The sequence below is a fragment of the Somniosus microcephalus genome, unplaced genomic scaffold (assembly GCF_052327205.1).
Source record: "Somniosus microcephalus isolate GS21.2 unplaced genomic scaffold, FLI_Smic_1.0 unresolved_chr9, whole genome shotgun sequence".
NCBI lineage: Eukaryota > Metazoa > Chordata > Chondrichthyes > Squaliformes > Somniosidae > Somniosus > Somniosus microcephalus.
Window position 1 is genome coordinate 4,459,569 of NW_028225187.1, and position 19,721 is coordinate 4,479,289.

The 19,721-nt window shown below is 48.8% G+C and overlaps 1 long non-coding RNA gene across 2 annotated transcripts in view; it reads left to right on the forward strand.

Moving 5' to 3' along the window:
* The window catches only part of LOC147084237 (uncharacterized), a 204,919-nt gene extending 189,821 nt beyond the window's left edge, over positions 1–15,098 (forward strand). Inside the window, exons 2-4 of one of the 2 annotated variants that reach the window (XR_015075850.1) lie at positions 398–1,159; positions 10,120–10,315; positions 14,544–15,098. This is a non-coding gene — a long non-coding RNA (uncharacterized LOC147084237). The remainder of the gene's footprint in view (positions 1–397; positions 1,160–10,119; positions 10,316–14,543) is intronic. The other variant, XR_015075851.1, reaches the window with a different exon arrangement.
* The last annotated feature ends 4,623 nt before the right edge of the window (positions 15,099–19,721 follow it).

Consider the following 19,721-nt stretch of genomic DNA (forward strand, 5'->3'; position numbering starts at 1 on the left):
GACCAGACAGCACAGAATGAGGTCATTGGGCCCAGCGGGCCTGTACCGGCTCTTTGAAAGAGCAGGCCAATGTGTCCCACTCCCCTGCTCTGTGCCCAGAGCACTGCTAATGTTCTCCCCTTCGTGTGTTTCACTAATTCAGGTTTAAAAGTTACTATTGTCTCTGCTCCCATCACTCATTCAGACATTGCTTTCCAGGTCATCATAACACGATGCCTAAAAACAATCTTATCGTACCTCCCCTCTGGCGTTTTGTCAATTACATTAAATCCGTCTCCTCTGTTTACCGACCCTTCTGTCAGTGGGTACAGTTGCTCCTTATTTACTCTATGGAAACACCTTCATGATTTTGAGCACCTCTATTAAATCTCCGAATTAAAATTTTTCTGCTCTAAAGAGAACCTGTGAGGAGTTGGCAGCAGCAGCGAGGAGGCATAAATACAGCGGGAGGCCGAGGACAGCGCGGACCTGCGAGGAGTCGGCAGCAGCAGCGAGGAGGCATAAATACAGCGGGAGGCCGAGGACAGCGTGGACCTGCGAGGAGTCGGCAGCAGCAGCGAGGAGGCATAAATACAGCGGGAGGCCGAGGACAGCGTGGACCTGCGAGGAGTTGGCAGCAGCAGCGAGGAGGCATAAATACAGCGGGAGGCCGAGGACAGCGCGGACCTGCGAGGAGTCGGCAGCAGCAGCGAGGAGGCATAAATACAGCGGGAGGCCGAGGACAGCGTGGACCTGCGAGGAGTCGGCAGCAGCAGTGAGGAGGCATAAATAGAGCGGGAGGCCGAGGACAGCGCGGACCTTCAAGGAGTCGGCAGCAGTGAGGAGGCATAAATAGAGCGGGAGGCCGAGGACAGTGCGGACCTGCGAGGAGGCATAAATACAGCGTGAGGCCGAGGACAGCGCGGACCTTCAAGGAGTCGGCAGCAGTGAGGAGGCATAAATAGAGCGGGAGGCCGAGGACAGCGTGGACCTTCAAGGAGTCGGCAGCAGTGAGGAGGCAGATACAAGTCCAGCGAATTCCAAAAGTACAACAAAATCGAGGAGAGACGTCACAGGACTGCAGGAAAGAGTCTGAGAGCGGGAGCAGTCAAACTACAACTGCAAAACCGCTAAAGTGACGTCGCAACCAGGGAAGGAGCTGATTGGGAAGTAGGACCTGGTGAGTATTTCTACAGTCCTGTCGTTAAAGTAAAAGTAAGGTCTCTAGTTTAGCGTAAGTAGTGTTTAAAGGGAAGTAAGGTCCCTAGTGTATTTAATATTCTTTAAAGGGAGTAAATTAAGGGTAGGACATGGCAGGGCAGCTCGGCAGTGTGGAGTGCTCCTCCTGTGCTGTGTGGGAAGTCAGGGACACTTTCGGTGTCCAGGGCGAACATGTGTGCAGGAAGTGTCTCCAGCTGCAGCTACTCGAAATCCACGTTTCTGAGCTGGAGCTGCGGCTGGAGTCACTGTGGAGCATCCGCAAAGCTGAGATCTTCATAGATAGCTCGTCTAACGAGGTGGTCAGACGGAATGGGTGACCGCCAGACAGAGTAAAAGAACTAGGAAGGTAGTGCAGGGTCCATCTCCCTCGCCAACAGATTTTCTGTTTTGGATACTGCTGGGGAGATGCTTTCTTGGGAATGCAGCAAGAGCCAAGTCCGTGGCACTACGAGTGGCTCAGCTGCACAGGAGGGGAGGAAAAGAGTGGGAGAGCAATAGTGATAGGGGATTCTATCGTAAGGGGAACAGATAGACGTTTCTGTGGCTGCAGATGTGACTCCAGGATGGTATGTTGCCTCCCTGGTGCCAGGGTCAAGGATGTCACTGAACGGCTGCAGGGCATTCTGAAGGGGGAGGGCGAACAGTCAGAGGTCGTGGTTCACATTGGTACCAAGGACATAGATAGAAGCGGGATGAGGTCCTGCAACAAGAATTTAGGGAGCTAGGTAGCAGATTAAAAAGCAGGACCTCAAAGACTGTAATCTCTGGATTACTCCCGGTGCCATGTGCTAGTGAGTATATAGGAATAGGTGGATAGAGCAGATGAATGTGTGGCTGAAGAGTTGGTGCAGGAGGGAGGGCTTTAGTTTCCTGGATCACTGGCTCTGTTTCTGGGGAAGGTGGGACCTGTACAAGTTGGACGGTTTGCACCTGAACCGGAACGGGACCAACATCCTTGCAGGGAGGTTTGTTCGTACTGTTGGGGGGGGTTTAAACTAACTTGGCAGGGGGATGGGATACAGAGTGGAGCTACAGTAGAGGGTGATGCACAGCCAAATATAGAGGAAAAAACAGGTCAGCCTGCAAGGCAGAGCAAATATGTAACGGCACAAGGGAGTATGGCAAGGCTGGATGGCATTTATTTTAATGCAAGGAGTCTTGCGAGTAAAGCAGATGAATTGAAGGTGTTGATGAACACATGGGAGTATGATATTGTTGCTATCACAGAGACATGGTTGAGGGAGGGGCAGGACTGGCAGCTCAGTATTCCAGGGTATAGAATCTTCAGGCAAGATAGGGGTGTAAAAGAGGAGGGGGTGTTGCAATATTAATCAAGGAGTCAATTACTGCTGTAAGGAGAGATGATATCTTAGCAGGTTCTCATTGATTTATCTCCAGAAGGTTCCTGAACACCGGCACTAGACTGATTCGCCTGTAGTTCATTGGTTTACCACACGCTCCATTTTTAAACAAGGGGTAACATTTGCAAATCCCCAGTCCTGTGGCACCACTCCCCTATCCAAGGAGGATTCAAAGATTGTGGCCAGAGCCTTCCTTCTCTCAGTAACCTAGGATGCATCCCATCCAGACCATGACACTTCCACTTTGAGCGCTGTCAACTGTTTCACTACATCCTCTTGGTCTATTTATATCCTGTCCAATTTCACTACCACCCTCTCCTTCACTGTAACATTAGCAGCATCCTCTTCTTTAGTGAAGGCAGATGCAAAGTACTCATTCAGTACCTCAGCCATGCCCACTGCATCCACCAGAAGATTGCCCTTTTGCACCTTAATCATCGCACCTTTCCATTGACTCTCCTTTTAGGCTTTACATGTTTAAGAAAGATTTTAATGTTCCCTATTATATTCCCACTAATCTTTCCTCAGTTTTTCCGTGCCCCTCTTAGTTTGTTTTTGATTTCTCCTCTGTACTTTCTGTATTCAGCTTGATTCCCTACGGTGCTGCTGCTGTTGTCGTGTGTTTATTATACCAGAGTCTGCGTGTGTCAAACAGCAGAAAACTCCATCTTACAAGGTCTCAAATTGGGTTATAACTTAATGCCGGCGAATAACATCAACTTAAGTTTGGAGAAATTACTGATCCGGGACTGAATCGCTTTCACATTTCCCCAGTGGGGAAAGGGAAGGACGCTGACTGAGTTTGTTAGACACACAGCGGGACACGCGCACACGTGGAGAATTATAATTGTAAAACAGCAGTCGACCAGTTATGTAGTTAAGAGGTTTCCAGATATTGTAAGACCCCTAAAGATATTGCGTCACCAATCTGCTTAAAGTTACACAACTGTTAATATTAGTGGAGCAGTGGTGAATGTCCTCCCCTCCGACAGTGCTCATTAGTCAAGTGCTGACACCATGAGCGAGGTCCTCGGCTTTATTACAAGAGGAATAGCGAATAACAGCAAGGAAGTTATGTTAAACTCTTATAAAAGACTGGTTAGGCCTCAGCTGGAGTATGGTTTTCAATTCTGGGCACCACACTTTAGGAAGGATATCAAGGCCTTGGAGATGGTGCAGAAGAGATTTGAGAGAATTGTACTAAGGATCAGGTACTTCAGTTCTGGGGAGAGACTGGTTTGTTCTCTTTAGAGCAGAGTTGGTTAAATGAAGATTTTATAGAGCTGTTGAAACTCATGAATGGTTTTGATGAGTAAATAAGGAGGAACTGTTTCCATTGGCAGAAGGGTCAGTAACCAGACGATGCAGATTTAAAGTGAGTGGAAAAAGAACCACAGGCGAGGTGAGGAAACATTGTGTTACACAGCGAGTTAGTGAGATCTGGAATGCATTGCCCGAAAGGGTGGAGGAAGCAGATTCTGTTGTAACATTGAAAAGGGAATTGGATAAATACTTGAAGGGAAAACATTTACAGGGCTATGGGGAAAGAGAGGGACAGTGGTAATAATGGGATATCATATTATGGGTCTATGATGCAGCCTCGCCTAGTCAATGGAGGTGCCTGATGGGCTGAATGACCTTCTGTGCTGTATCATTATGGGTCTATGATGCAGCCTCGCCTAGTCAATGGAGGTGCCTGATGGGCTGAATGACCTTCTGTGCTGTATCATATTATGGGTCTATGATGCAGCCTCGCCTAGTCAATGGAGGTGCCTGATGAGGCGATAAATCCAAAAGAGCAGTGGTCCTAATCCCGCCCCCTGGGGACACTGTAAACTTCCCTCCAGTGTGAACAATATCGGTTCACAACTACTGTCTGTTTTCTGTCCCTTCGCCAATTTAGTATCCACGCTGCCACTGCTCCTTTAATATCATTGGCTCCAATTTTGTTAACCAGTCTATTATGAGGTACTTTATCAAAGGCCTTCTGAAAGTCCAGAAACAGAACATCAACTGCACTACCTTCATCAACCCTCTCCTATTTCATCCATTGGCTCATTCAAGTCAGCCAGGTTAGATTTGCCTTTAAATAAAATCCATTTTGTCTGTCGCTAATAAACCCATGTTCTTCCAAGTGACGGTTAATTGTGTTTCGGAAATAACACCAATGTTAAGCTGAGTCGCCTGTAGTTATTTGGTTCATCGCGCTCTCCTTTTTTGAACAGGGAAGTAACGTTTGCAACCCTCCCGTCCTCTGGCACCTTTCCCATATCTAAGGATTGGAAGATTGTGGCAGAGCGGGTGACATTTCTACTTTGAGCCCTGCCAACCGTTTTAGTACATCGTCCTAATCGATTTATATCCTGTCCAATTTCTCTACCACCTCCTCCTTTACTGTACGATTGGCAGCATCCTCTCCTTTAGTGAATACGGACACAAAGTGTTAATTTAGTACCTCAGCCATGTCCTCTGCTTCCACAAGATGATTGCCTTTTTGGTCAGTAATCGGTCCCACCTTTCCTTGGACTATTCTTTCACGCTTTATATGTTTATAAAAGGCATTAGTGTTCCCTATTATGTTACCACTAATCATTTCTCATACATTCTCCCTGCCCCTCTGTTGCTGTTGTGTGTTTATTACACTAGTGGCAGCGTTAGTGAAACAGCAAAGTACTGAATTTTACAAAGACTCAAACTGGTACTGAATTGACAATCGCTTTTACATTTCCACAGTGGGGAAAGGAAAGGCCGCTGATTGATAGTTATAATGCACGGGCACACACACAAATGGAGAATTATGATTGTAAAGCAGCAGTCAAATCCACCAGTTGTATATTCATGGTGTTTTCTGAGATCCCAGAGGTTGGGTGATTGGGCAGAAGCGTGACAGATGCAATATAACGTGGATAAATGCGAGGTTATCCACTTTAGTGTCAAAAACAGAAAGGCAGACTGTTATCTGAATGGCAATAGATTGGGAGAAGGGGAAGTGCAACGAGACCTGGGTGTCCTTGTGCACCAGTCGCTGAAGGTAAGCATGCAGGTGTAGCAGGCGGTGAAGAAGGCAAATGGTATGTTGGCCTTCATAGCAAAAGGGTTTGAGTACAGGAGCAAGGATGTCCTGCTGCAGTTGTACAGGGCCTTGGTGAGACCACACCTTGAGTATTGTGTGCAGTTTTGGTCGCCTTATCTGAGGAAGGATGTTCTTGCCATGGAAGGAGTTCAGCGAAGATTCACAAGGCTGATCCCTGGGATGGCAGGAATGACATATGAGGAGAGATTGGGTCGATTGGACTTATACTCGCTGGAGTTTAGAAGAATGAGCGGGGATCTCATCGAAACTTATAAAATTCTGACAGGTCTGGACAAATTAGATGCAGGTAGAATGTTCCTGATGGTCGGAGAGTCCAGAACCAGGGGTCATAGTCTAAGGATAAGGGGTAAGCCATTTAGGACAGAGATGAGGAAGAATTTCTTCACCCAGAGAGTGGTGAACCTGTGGAATTCTCTACCACAGAAGGCGGTTGAGGCCAAGTCTTTAAATATATTCAAGAAGGAGTTAGATATATTTCTTAGAGCTAAAGGGATCAAGGGATATGGGGAGAAGGCAGGGACAGGGTACTGAATTTGGATGATCAGCCATGATCTCATTGAATGGCAGAGCAGGCTCGAGGGGCCGAATGGCCTACTCCTGCTCCTATCTTCTATGTTTCTATGTAAACGGAGCAAGCTTGGGGTTTGATGTGGTAGAAGGCGAACGAGATGAGAACGGAAATAATCTAGAGTAAGAAAAGGCCCAAAAATTAAACAGTCTGGAACAGAACATCAATTCGTCTTCTCTTATCATGGAGAAATCAAATATTTGACACACTGTGGCCTAGAAATTCGGTTGTGGGTCCGCCAGGGCTTTAGCGCCCGAAATTTTGCGCCGGCGTTAATGCCGCTGTGCCCGACGAAAATTTGGTTGCCCCGGGCCCAGCCGGCGGCGGGCGCCAATGGAGGGTTTTTGCGCCTCACTATGGGCGTTCAGTGCAGTTTTGAGGCGCTAATCCCCCGCTGCGGCACCCGAGGCGGTGCGGCAGGCTGGGGTACTGCAGGCCTCCTCCTTCTGTTAAGGAGGAGCTGCCTGCAGCCGACCGCTGGCCGGTCGATTCGCCCGACAAATGAGCCCGGCACCTCGGGGAAGAGCCGGGCTCGCGGGCCACACACATCAGTGCCGCGGGGGGGTGGTGGAGGAGTCCGGGGAGGGAGGTGCGGGCAGGCGGCCGCCGGGAAATTGGCCGGCCGCCGCTCCACCTTTATGCGCCGGCGCAAAGGAGTGTATCATCCCTTTCAACAATCGTTGGTTGCGGCTGCCACGGGCGAGGCGGCCGCAACTGAATTTGGGCTTGGGGCCGGGTTACCACGGCAACCGGGACGCTGCGCACACCGATGACGTCATCGGTGCCGGCGCAGCGCTACCGGCTAACGCCGATGGTAGGGCCCAACGCAATTTCGTTACCAGCTATAATTCCGGCGCAAGACCCTCTAACGCCCCTAATTGGGCGCTAACCCCACCGAATTTCTAGGCCCGTGTGTTTGAAACAAAGCTTATTTATTCACTGAAATAAGAACAGAAAATGCTGGAAATACTCAGCAGGCCAGGCAGCATCCGTGGAGAGAGAAACAGAGTTAACGTTTCAGGTCTGGGACCCTTCATCAGAACTGGAAAAAGCTGGAGATGTAACAGATATTACTAAGGTAAGAGGCAGGAAAGTTATCCTGGGTGGATCTGAAACACGAAGGGTGGAAGTTCAATTGGAATCCACGTGGAATAAGTTGGAACGGGAGACAGTTGCTGAGGAAAGAGATGTGGCTGTGAAACCGAGTCTTGGAAAATGTTGCAAATGGGGATGGCAAAATCATACAGCATGAAAAATGGGAGTAAGGGTTAAAGTCTGAAATTGTTGAACTCAATGTTGAGTCCAGAAGGCTGTAAAGTGCCTAATTGAAAGATGAGGTGCTGTTCCTCGAGCTTTATTTATTCACTATTTAAACAGAATATTAATCTCCAGCGCAGGTACAGGGGTTATTAAGATCAGCAGAAACAAACCATGACTACCAGAATAAACATGGTTCAGTCCTCAATCTGATCACAGTAAATCATGTTCCATTCACTAATCTGGCCTTTTACCCAGCATTCCCCGCGGTGGACCACGTGCCGCACCCAGACTACAAGAGCCCAGCGCGCAGGCGCAGGAGGGGGTTGGTATATTGAGCATGCGCAGTGTGTTACTGGAGATGGAGAGGGGCTGAAGCCGGGAGCGCGATGGTGCAGCGGTTAAAAATCGCGACGGAAGGGAGTAATGGGCCGGTAGGTGGGTGGGGAGGTTTCATAAACAACTCGTGCAGGAGGCAAGCCCCCAATAATAAGCTGAAGATCCCGTGTTTGCAGTTGCGGGGATTTCTTCCCCTTACAGGCCCAGGTTAACGGCAGCCATCTTTGTAAAGGAGGGCAGAAAGTTTCAGTGCGACGTCACCCTGTGCCTGAGATGAAGAGCCTTGTGTTCAATGCGGGGGATAAAGGCCCACAGCCGCCCCGGGCCCTGAACAAGGGACTGGAGAAACTCGCTGCCCTGTGGATCAGACAATCAGCCGGCGCTAGTCCCACCCCTCGGGCTCCCGGATTGGTTGGAGGACCCGCCGCCGGCTCGCTCCTCCAGCCCCGCCCACTGGGTGCTGCAAGCTCCGCCCCTCGGGCTCCCCGATTGGTTGGAGGACCCGCCGCCGGCTCGCTCCTCCAGCCCCGCCCACTGGGTGTCGCTAGTCCCGCCCCTCGGGCTCCCCGATTGGTTGGAGGGCCCGCCGCCAGCTCGCTCCTCCAGCCCCGCCCACTGGGTGCCGCTAGTCCCGCCCCTCGGGCTCCCCGATTGGTTGGAGGACCCGCCGCCGGCTCGGTCCTCCAGCCCCGCCGTGCTCGCTCCCTCCCTATTGGTGGGAAGCTGCCGTCAATCAGGCCGTGGGCCTGGGTGACGTGTCCCCGAGGAGATCACGTGCACCGTCCAAGTGCCGCCGCTCGGTCCGGGGCCTCGCGGACTCTGAGGTTTTTCTATTTCTCTCGATTCCCGATCCACCCCGCGCCATTCTCCGCCCAATCGGAGCGGAGAAAACTCACTTCGCATCACCGACCACGACTCTGGAACCGACACCAAGGCCATTCCCCGGAATGGCCCCGCGCCGACTCCGTCCAGCAGGATCCGAGTGCGCAGGCGCAGCTCTGACTGGGGGGAGGGGGGTTGGTCTCCTCTGGGCATGCGCGGTCATTACCCTTTGTGACCGGGAGGGGTCGCTGTGCCGGACTCGGCCCAAACCGCCGCTCCCTGTGCGCATGCGCGGACTCTCGTCTGTCAATCAAACAACCGCCAGAAGAGGTCGCTGGTGAGACCAGTGAAGAAAGAAAGACTTGCATTTATATAGTGCCTTTCACCACCACCGGACGTCCCAAAGTACTTTACAGCCAATGAAGTACTTTTGCAGTGTAGTCACTGTTGTAATGTAGGAAATGCGGCAGTCAGTTAGCGCACAGCAAGCTCCCACAGACAGCAATGTGATAATGACCAGATAATCTATCATTTTTTATGTTGATTGAGGGATAAACATTGGCTCGGACACTGGGGATAATTCCCCTGCTCTTTCCCACATTACAACAGTGACTACTTCATTGTAGTACTTCATTGGCTGTAAAGCACTTTAGGATATCTGGTGGCACTATATAAATGCAAGTCTTTCTTTCCTGAAATAATGCCATGGGACCTTTTACATCCACCTGAGAGCGCAAACAGGGCCTCAATTTAACCTCTCTTCCAAAAGACAGCACCTCCGACAGTGCCGCACTCCCTCAGCACTGCACTGGAGTGTCAGCCTGGATTTTTGTGCTCAAGTCTCTGGAGTGGGACTATGAACCCACAACTTTCTGACTCAGAGGCGAGAGTGCTACCCACTGAGCCACTGGCTGACACTAAAGAGCAAGCAGTTCTGACGAATGGTCATTGACCTGAAATGTTAACTCTGTTTCTCTCTCCACAGATGCTGCCTGACCAGCTGAATATTTCCAGCATTTTCTGTTTTTATTAAAGAAACGAGGGAGTGATTGCTGACAGGAAGAATGTTGGGTCGTCCTGCGCATGCGCACCTCCCTGGCGGCTGAGGCGAAACACCGACTCGCCCCCACCTGAGCCGCTCACGCGTACCAGATGTTGCGGCTCTGCATGCACGCCCGATGTTCCAACCGCGGGGTTTTGTGTGCTGAGCACGCGTGTTGCAGACCGATCAGGACGGGTGATTGTAGAGCAGGAGGGAGAGCGCGGGGCCATGAGCACATGCGCGGGACTCAGAGTCAACAGAGCACTTTCTGCAGAGCCGGGGGCTTGTGGGTATTACAGCCACCATTACTGCTGATCCTTTCAACCAACCTGTGCAGCAGCTGGGGCCTGAAAATCAGCTTCACTGCCCCTAGGTTCGGAAAGGGGAAAATTAAACAACAGTTTGCCTCTGATCCTTTTCTGATCTCAATTTACAGGGTTATAGAAGTGGAGCAGTTACAGGCGGGAAGCTCAGACCAAACATCACGTCAAGATCTGACAGAGTCGCTGGATTCATCAGGATCTGAATATCATCGACCTTTGCACATGGAAGGAGAGAGCAGGGATCGCAACGCAGACAAACCGCACACGTGTTCGGTGTGTGGACTCGGATTCAGCCGATCGCCGGACCTGGTGAGACACGTGCACCGTCACACCAGGGAGAAACCGGGTAAAGGTGGGGACGGCGGGAATGGCTTCAGTTCCCCGTCTGCATTGGAAGTTCAACGGGGCAGTCACACCAGGGACAGTCTGTTCACCTGCTCCGTGTGTGGAAAGGGATTTGTTTGTTCATCCCACCTGCAAACACACCAGGGAGTTCACACTGAGGAGAGACCATTTCAATGTTCTGACTGTGGGAAGAGCTTTAAAAGCCCCGGGGAACTAAAGCTACACCAACTTGTCCACACTGATGAGAGACCATTTCAATGTTCTGACTGTGGGAAGAGCTTTAAAAGCCCCGGGGAACTAAAGCGACACCAACTTGTCCACACTGAGGAGAGACCATTTCAATGTTCTGACTGGGAAGAGCTTTAAAAGCGCTCGGTGTCTGAAGGGACACCAGGGAGTTCACACTGATGGGAGGCCATTTCAGTGTCCTAACTGTGGGAAGAGCTTTAAAAGCCCCGAGAAACTAAAGCTACACCAACTTATTCACACTGACGAGAGACCCTTTAAATGTTCTGACTGTGGGAAGAGCTTTAAAAGCTCCCGGGGTTTGAAGAGACACCAACACCTACATACTGGGGAGAGGCCATTCACCTGCTCCGTGTGTGGGAAGGGATTCACTCAGTCATCCGGCCTGCTGGTACACCAGCGAGTTCACACTGGGGAGAGACCGTTCACCTGCTACGTGTGTGGGAAGGGATTCACTCAGTCATCCAACCTGCTGGCACATCGGCGAGTTCACACTGGGGAGATACTGTTCCCCTGCTCCGTGTGTGGGAAGGGATTCACTGATTCATCCCACCTGCTGATACATCAGCGAGTTCACACTGACGAGAGGCCCTTTAAATGTTCTGACTGTGGGAAGAGCTTTAAAAGCTCCGGGGAGCTGAAGGGGCACCAGCGAGTTCACACTAACGAGAGACCCTTTAAATGTTCTGAGTGTGGGAATAGTTTTAAAAGCTCCCGGGAGCTCAAGAGACACCAACGCCTACACACTGGGGAGAGGCCGTTCAGCTGCTCTGTGTGTGGGAAGGGATTCGCTGATTCGTCCGACCTGCTGGCACATTGGCGAGTTCACACGGACGAGAGGCCCTTTAAATGTTCTGACTGTGGGAAGAGCTTTAAAAGCTCAGGGGATCTGAAGGGACACCAGCGAGTTCACACTGGGGAGAGGGCGTTCACCTGCTCTGTGTGTGGGAAGGGATTCACTCAGTCATCCAACCTGCTGACACATCAGCGAGTTCACACTGACGAGAGGCCCTTTAAATGTTCTGACTGTGGGAAGAGCTTTAAAAGCTCCGGGGAGTTGAAGAGACCCCAGCGACTTCACACTGATCATAGAATCTAACAGCACAGAAGGTGGTGATTCGGCCCATCGTGTCTTTGAAAGAGCGGTCCAATTTAGTACCACACCCCAGCTTTATCCCCAGAACTCTGCAAACTAGTCCTCTTCAAGGACTCGTCCAATTACTGTTTGAAAGTTCCTGTGGAACCTGATTCCAGCATCCTTTCAGATGGTGCGTTCCAGATCTTAACAACCCTCTGTATGAAAACAATTCTCCTCATTTCCCCTCTAGTTCTTTTAGCAACCATTTTAAATCTGTGACCTTTGGTTACCGACCCACTTGCCAGAGTGAACAGTTTCTCTCTACTTGCTCGAACAAAACCCCTCATCATTTTGAACACATCTATTAGGTCTCCTCTTAACCTTCTCTGCTCTAAGGGAAACAATCCCAGCTTCTCCAATCTCTCTACATAACTGAAGTCCCTCATCCCTGGTACCATCCTGGTCGACCTCCTCTGCACCCTCTCCAAGGCCTTGACATCCTTCCTGAAGTGTGGTGCCCAGAACTGTACACAAGACTCCAGCTGAGGCCAAAACCCTGCAGCTGTACAAAACCCTGGTTAGACCACACCTGGAGCACTGTGAGCAGTTCTGGGCATCACACCTTAGGAAGGATATATTGGCCTTGGAGGGAGTGCAGCGTAGGTTTACCAGAATGATACCCGGACTTCAAGGGTTAAGTTACGAGGAGGGATTACACAAATTAGGGTTGTATTCCCTGGAATTTAGAAGATTAAGGGGTGATCTGATCGAAGTTTTCAGAATATTAAGGGGAACAGATAGGGTAGATAGAGAGAAACTATTTCCGCTGGTTGGGGACTCTAGGACTGGGGGCAGAGTCTAAAAATTAGAGCCAGACCTTTCAGGAGTGAAATTAGGAAACACTTCTACACACAAAGGGTGGTAGAAGTTTGGAACTCTCTTCCGCAAACAGCAATTGATGCTCGATCAATTGTTAATTTTAAATCTGAGATTGATAGGTTTTTGTTAACCAAATGTATTAAGGGATATGGGCCAAAGGCGGGTGTATGGAGTTAGGTCACAGATCAGCCATGATCTTGTTGAATGGTGGAACAGGCTCGAGGGGCTGAATGGCCTCCTCCTGTCCTATGTTCCTAACTAGTGATTTGTAAAGGTTTAGTGTAACTTCCTTGCTTTTGTATTGAATGGCACTATTTACAAAGCCAAGTATCCCATACGCTTTCTGAACCGCCTCACCAACTTGCCGTGGCACTTTCAAAGACTTGTGAATATGGACCCCCAGGTCCCTCTGCTCTTGCACCCCCTCAAACTAGTCCCATTTAGATTATACAGCCTCTCCCTGTTGTTTGTCCCAAAGTGCATCACTTCACACTTATCCTCATTGAATGTCATCTGCCTTGTGTCTGCTCATTTCACAGTCTGTCTCTGTCCTTCTGAAGTCTGCTACTACTACACTCACAAAACTTGGCAACATAGTAAATAGTATCATCCATAAACTTTGAAATTGTTCACCTATACCCAAGTCCAGGTCATTTATATATAACAAGAAAAGCAATGGTCCTAATTCCGACCACTGGGGGAGCCCACTGCATACTTCCCTCCAGTCAGAAAAACATCCCTCAGCACTGCTCACTGCCTCCTCTCCCTTAGCCAATTATATACCCAAATTACCATCAGCCCTTTAATTCCCTCTGCTTCTATTTTCCGAGTAAGTCTTTTATGTGGTATTTTATCAAATGCCTTTTGAAAGTCCATATATACAACATCTGCTGCACTACCTTCATCAACCCTCTGTCACTTCATCAGAGAACTCAATCAGGTTAATCAGACACGATTTAGCTTTAACAAATCCATACTGGCTGCCCCTTATGAACCCATGCTTCTCCAAGTGTGAATTAATTTTGTCCTTGACAATGGTCTCTAGTCGTTCACCCACCACTGACGATAGACTGATTGGCCTGTAGTTACCAGCTTTATCCCTCCCTTTTTTTAAACAGGGTGTAACATTTGCAATCCTCCAGTCCTCTGTCACCACTCCCATATATCTGAGGGAGATTGAAAGATTGTGGTCGGAGCTTCTGCTATCTCCACCCTCGCTTCCCTCTGCAATCGAGGATGCATCCACCTGGACTGGGTGACTTGTTAACTTTGAGTGATGACAACCTATTTAGCACCTCCTTTCTATCCATTTTTATCCAATTTCTCTACTCCCCCCTCCTCTACTGCGACATTAACTTCATCCTCTTCTTTTGTGAAGACAGATGCTAAGTACTCATTCAGTACCTCAGCCACGCCCTCTGCCTCTGTATGATGAGCTCCTATTTGGTCCCTAATCGACCCCACCATTCCTTTAACTCACCCCCACCTGAGCCGCTCACGCGTACCAATTTTATTGAGCTCCCATCATCAAAGACCCTACCCACCCCAGCCACAGTCTGTTCGCCCTCCGACCATCTGGAAGACGCTACAGATGCATTCGCACCCGTACGACCAGATTTAGGAACAGCTTCTTTCCCAGGGCTGTCATCCTACTGAACTCCACAAATAAACACTAAAGCCTGCACATCTGCCGATGCACTTTATTATGGTCATATTTATGCTAATATATATGTACAAATGTATGTTGAAATGTTTAAGTGTCCTAATCCAAATTCTACACTCTCGGGAGCCGCAAGCCTACATTTCGTTGTACTGCACTTGTGCACTAAGAATGACAATAAAAGTTGATTTGATTTGATTTGATTTGATCCTTACAACCAACCTGTGCAGCAGCTGGGGCCTGAAAATCAGCTTCACTGCCCCTAGGTTCGGAAAGGGGAAAATTAAACAACAGTTTGCCTCTGATCCTTTTCTGATCTCAATTTACAGGGTTATAGAAGTGGAGCAGTTACAGGTGGGAAGCTCATAACCAAACATCACGTCAAGCTCTGACAGAGTCACTCGATTCATCAGGACCTGAATATCATCGGCCTTTGCACATGGAAGGAGAAAGCAGCGATCGCAGCGATGACGAACCGCACATGTGTTCGGTGTGTGGATGCGGATTCAGCCGATGGCCTGACCTGGTGAGACACGTGCACCGTCAGACCGGGGAGAAACCGGGTAAAGGTGGGGACGGCGGGAAGGGATTTAGTTCCCCGTCTGCATTGGAAATTTAAAGGCGCAGTCACAGCATGGACAGTCTGTTCACCTGCTCCGTGTGTGGAAAGGGATTTGTTTGTTCATCCCACCTGCAACCACACCAGCGAGTTCACACTGATGAGAGACCATTTCAATGTTCTGACTGTGGGAATAGCTTTAAAAGCTCCAAGGTGCTGAAGGGACACCAGCAATTTCCCATTGATGAGAGACCATTTCAATGTTCTGACTGTGGGAAGAGCTTTAAAAGCCCCAGGGAGCTGAAGTGACACCAGCAAGTTCACACTGATGAGAGACCATTTCAATGTTCTGACTGTGGGAAGAGCTTTAAAAGCTCCAGGGTGCTGAAGGGGCACCAGCAAGTTCACACTGATGAGAGACCATTTCAATGTTCTGACTGTGGGAAGAGCTTTAAAAGCTCCGGGGAGCTGAAGGGACACCAGCGAATTGGCACTGGGGAGAGCCCGTTCACCTGCTCCGTGTGTGGGAAGGGATTCGCTCAGCCCTCCAACCTGCTGGTACATCAGCGAGTTCACACTGATGAGAGACCATTTCAGTGTCCTAACTGTGGGAAGAGCTTTAAAAGCCCCAGGGAACTGAAGGGACACCAGCGAGTTCACACTGATGAGAGACAATTTCAGTGTCCTAACTGTGGGAAGAGCTTTAAAAGCCCCCAGGGTCTGAAGGGACACCAGCGAGTTCACACTGATGAGAGACCATTTCAGTGTCCTAACTGTGGGAAGAGCTTTAAAAGCGACCAGGATCTGAAGGGACACCAGCGAGTTCACACTGATGAGAGACCCTTTGAATGTTCTGACTGTGGCAAGAGCTTTAAAAGCTCTAAGATCCTTAAGAGACACCAGCGTCTTCACACTGATCATCGAATCGAACAGCGCAGAAGGAGGTGATTCGGCCCATCGTGTCTGTGCCGGCTCTTTGAAAGAGCTGTCCAATTTAGTCCCAAACCCCAGTTTTATCCCCTGAACTCTGCAAACTAGTCCTCTTCAAGTACATGTCCAATTACCGTTTGAAAGTTCCTGTGGAACCTGATTCCAGCATCCTTTCAGATGGTGCGTTCCAGTTCTTAACAACCCTCTGTGTGGAAACAATTCTCCTCATTTCCCCTCTAGTTCTTTTAGCAACTATTTTAAATCTGTGACCTTTGGTTACCGACCCACCTGCCAGAGTGAACAGTTTCTCCCTACTTGCTCGATCAAAACCCCTCTGTTGTGGCGAAATTAAATAATTAAGTCTGCACACTAGTCTGTAAATGGTAAAGAGCCAAACAGTTTATTTAAAACACAAAACTATTCAACAGTACAATACAAACAGTCCGCAGAGGTAACTAAAGGCTGATCAGGGAGTACAGCTAGAGCTCCTTCAGCTCGTTCCTGGCTGTCTCCTCGATTGACTTCAATTTCTATTATTTAAGTACAAAAGCCGTGGATACCTCATGCACAGCTCATGACATTGTTCTAATTGGCTTAAAGCCCACATGCACAATTCGTTACATTGTTTTAATTGGCTTGAAGCCCGCATGCACAATTGCTGATTGTCACATGATCTTTACGAACTTATCTGTTGTTCCCCAAGTGGTTTTACTTCCCTAGTTCGTGGCTGGTGCTTCTGTCTCCGCTGTCATCCTGTGTGCAAGCTGAACTGTTAACCCCTTAAGTCCTGAAGGGCACCTATGTTACCCTTCACTAAAAATCCACTTCAAACCCCCCTTTGGTCCTTGGCTACCCCAGCACATGAGACCACACTAAACTAAGTTATGCCAATTTGTCCGGCCCCCTGTTTGGTGATCAGCCGATGGGTTAGGGAGGAATAGGTGCGTGATGTCAGCGGTTAAATTCCACTACTCATCAGATGCTTCCTTTCCTCAAGTACCTTTACTATCTGCTGGGCGTGGCGTCTTCTGCAGGATGAGCAAAACATGAAAGCATAACCAAGAACTAAGACTAATTGTGCTGACACCAATATGTGTGATATGATATGTATCCACGGGTGGATATTAACATTTAGTCCCCAATTCCACACCTTCATATATCACGGAATGTAGCGAAGGTCTGTCTCAATGTCCTTGCCCAGCTGGCGCAGCTCCTTCTTGAGAACGTGGTATCTCTTATTCTTGGGCAGCTGGGGTATTGGTGCAGCCAATTCACTCTCATACTGGTACAAATCGTATTTCAAATCATCTGTTACAGTCAGGATAGTGGTTTGCCGCGCATATATGTATGTCATTCGCGCTTGTCCGATCGTGACCGGTAGCCTCGGGGTCAAACAGAAATTAGGATTAGTAATGTTACATTCCAGACCATCATTGCCATATGTTCACTGATTTGTGACTACGCAGTATTCCCCCTTTCTGTGGTAGGCTGAGTGTGTGCGTTCGCACTCTGATGGGCTTATTTCAAGGGCACAACCGATTGTTTGGTTGAATCCGCACCCATCCTCACTTCCCCAGCCTACTGGATGTGGACATATAGTTAGGCTTCCGACCCTGTGGCGCCCTGTTTATGAGACCCCTCTCATGGTTCCGTTCCGTTTGATCCCATAGGGTAGTACCACATGTAGTCCTCACCCCGGATGTGTTCCAAGTTCTCTACCTCAACCTGGCGATATGGTCCCAATTCTCCCCTTGCCATCACCGGAATCATTAGGACCATTCTCACCAGGGCCGAATGTGAGTCTGTGCACGCACCTGTCACGGGAAAGACCCGAGTCATTCCCTTCAAGGTGCACACGTCTAGCGACCCTGGGTGTTGTGCTAGGTGGAACAGGTGGGTACTGTTTATCCAATCTGGGACTTCGCCTCGGTGTATTTGGTCGAGGTTCAACCATCCATCCCCCGTAAGCATGGCAGAGATCCCTTTGGACCTCCGTTTTTTCAGAATCAAATTCTCGATCGATTAGGCGATTAATGGTGGCAGCATGGCCCTCCAGGACTATAATCCCTTTGGCTAAGCTCCCTGCTGCCCCATCACCTTCCCGCACAGCTCCTTTGTGTCTGCCTGCCCCTGCAGCAGCTTTCTGACTGTGTCTCTAAGAATGTCCGCCCATACAGATTATCCATTTCCCCATGTCTGTCTTCTCCTCCTGACCCTGTTGGCCATGTATCGGGGAGAGGATGTCATCCCGGTATTCAGATGTTTGGACTCGGTAGTGTCCTTCCACGGCCATGCTGGGTTTGAACTTTACTCGCCCCCTGTTGTGATGCGTCGCTTCTGGGTTTTTTTTCATGGGTGTTGCTCTGTATTAGGATCACAAGTCTTCCGCATAGTTCCTTCATTCTGTTAATTCGATATAGGCCCCCGAATGGGGTGTGTTAGATTCGTTTCAGTTGGGACCAGTGTTTCCATCATCCCACACCATTCATATCTACACATGCACATTTATCACCACTGATCAATAGCTGTTTCATGGTCGGGGCCCCAGTTCACCAGCTCCTGGGATGGTTTCCCCCCTTTGATCAGATCTTGTATAGGCTGGGCCATTTCTGCATATTCTGGGATAAAGTTCTGGCAATAATTAAATAGCCCTAGTACCTGCTTGACCCCCTCCCCTCTCTGGCGCGGTCCCTTCCTTCTAGCTTTCCTCTTGGTCCTAGTGCCTCTCCCATCTGTCTTCGGGCATTTGTCTCTTCCCTTGTGTTATTATGTATCCTAGGTAGATTACTTCGTCCTTCCCTACCTGTACCTTTCTAGGGTTTACCTTTAGTCCCGCATTCTGTAGGGCTCCCAGTACCGTAGTCAATTAAATATTGTAGAGGGACCTGTCACTATTGGATGTTCTTGCGGAGCAGAGTTATCTTATTCAATTCGGACTACACCAATTTACACCAACCAGAATTTCACCGTGGCCACAATGGAAGTCTGGTTTTAGTAGATTAATTAACCTCATAACTCCAATTTAATCCAGATCAATTTCTTTTAAACTAACTTGGAAAACAAAGCAAGAAGCCACATTAACAAAGAAACAATTTTCTTCCAAGCACATTGGCAACTGTAACTTCAAGGCTGAAGCTTATCTTTTGTAAAACAGTGAACAGATAAAACAAAACAAAATAGCACATTCTTGCAGAAAACAGTAAATTACGTCGTATTTCTTATTGTCCTTTCTTCAGAAATCTTTCCAAAATACTGTAAAAACATTGACTATAACTGGAGAAAAATTAGTTTTTCACATTTAAACAAATCAAATCAAACTGCTTTGGAAGATTTCACCACAGCAACCGCGACTCCAAGGTTAAACCTTAGACTGAAACTTAATCTTTTGTTAAACAAACTTTAAGAACATAAGAACATAAGAAATAGGAGCAGGAGTAGGTCAATCGGCCCCTCGAGCCTGCTCCGCCATTCAATAAGATCATGGCTGATCTGATCCTAACCTCAAATCTACTTCTGCTCTCCATCCCACCCGAACCCATGTGATCTCCCAGGAGAGGCGAAAAACCTGATTAGAAACATAGAAACATAGAGATAGGAACAGGAGTAGGCCATTCGGCCCTTCGAGCCTGCTCCGCCATTCAATGAGATCATGGCTGATCTTCGTCTGAGATCTTAGCTGATCTTACCAGTTCAGTACCCCGTCCCCGCCTTTTCTCCGTAACCCTTAATCCCCTTAGCCTTCAGAAATATATCCAATTCTCTCTTGAAAATATTTATTGAATTAGCCTTCACAGCCCTCTGTGGCAGGGAATTCCACAGGCTCACCACTCTTTGAGTGAAGAAATTCTTCCTCATCTCTGTTTTAAATGATTTGCCCGCTATTTTTAGACTGTGGCCCCTGGTTCTGTGCTCCCCTGCCATTGGAAACATTCTCTCTGAATTCAGCCTGTCCAGGCCTGCCATAATTTTATATGTTTCGATGAGATCCCCTCTCAATCTTCTAAACTCCAGTGAGTAC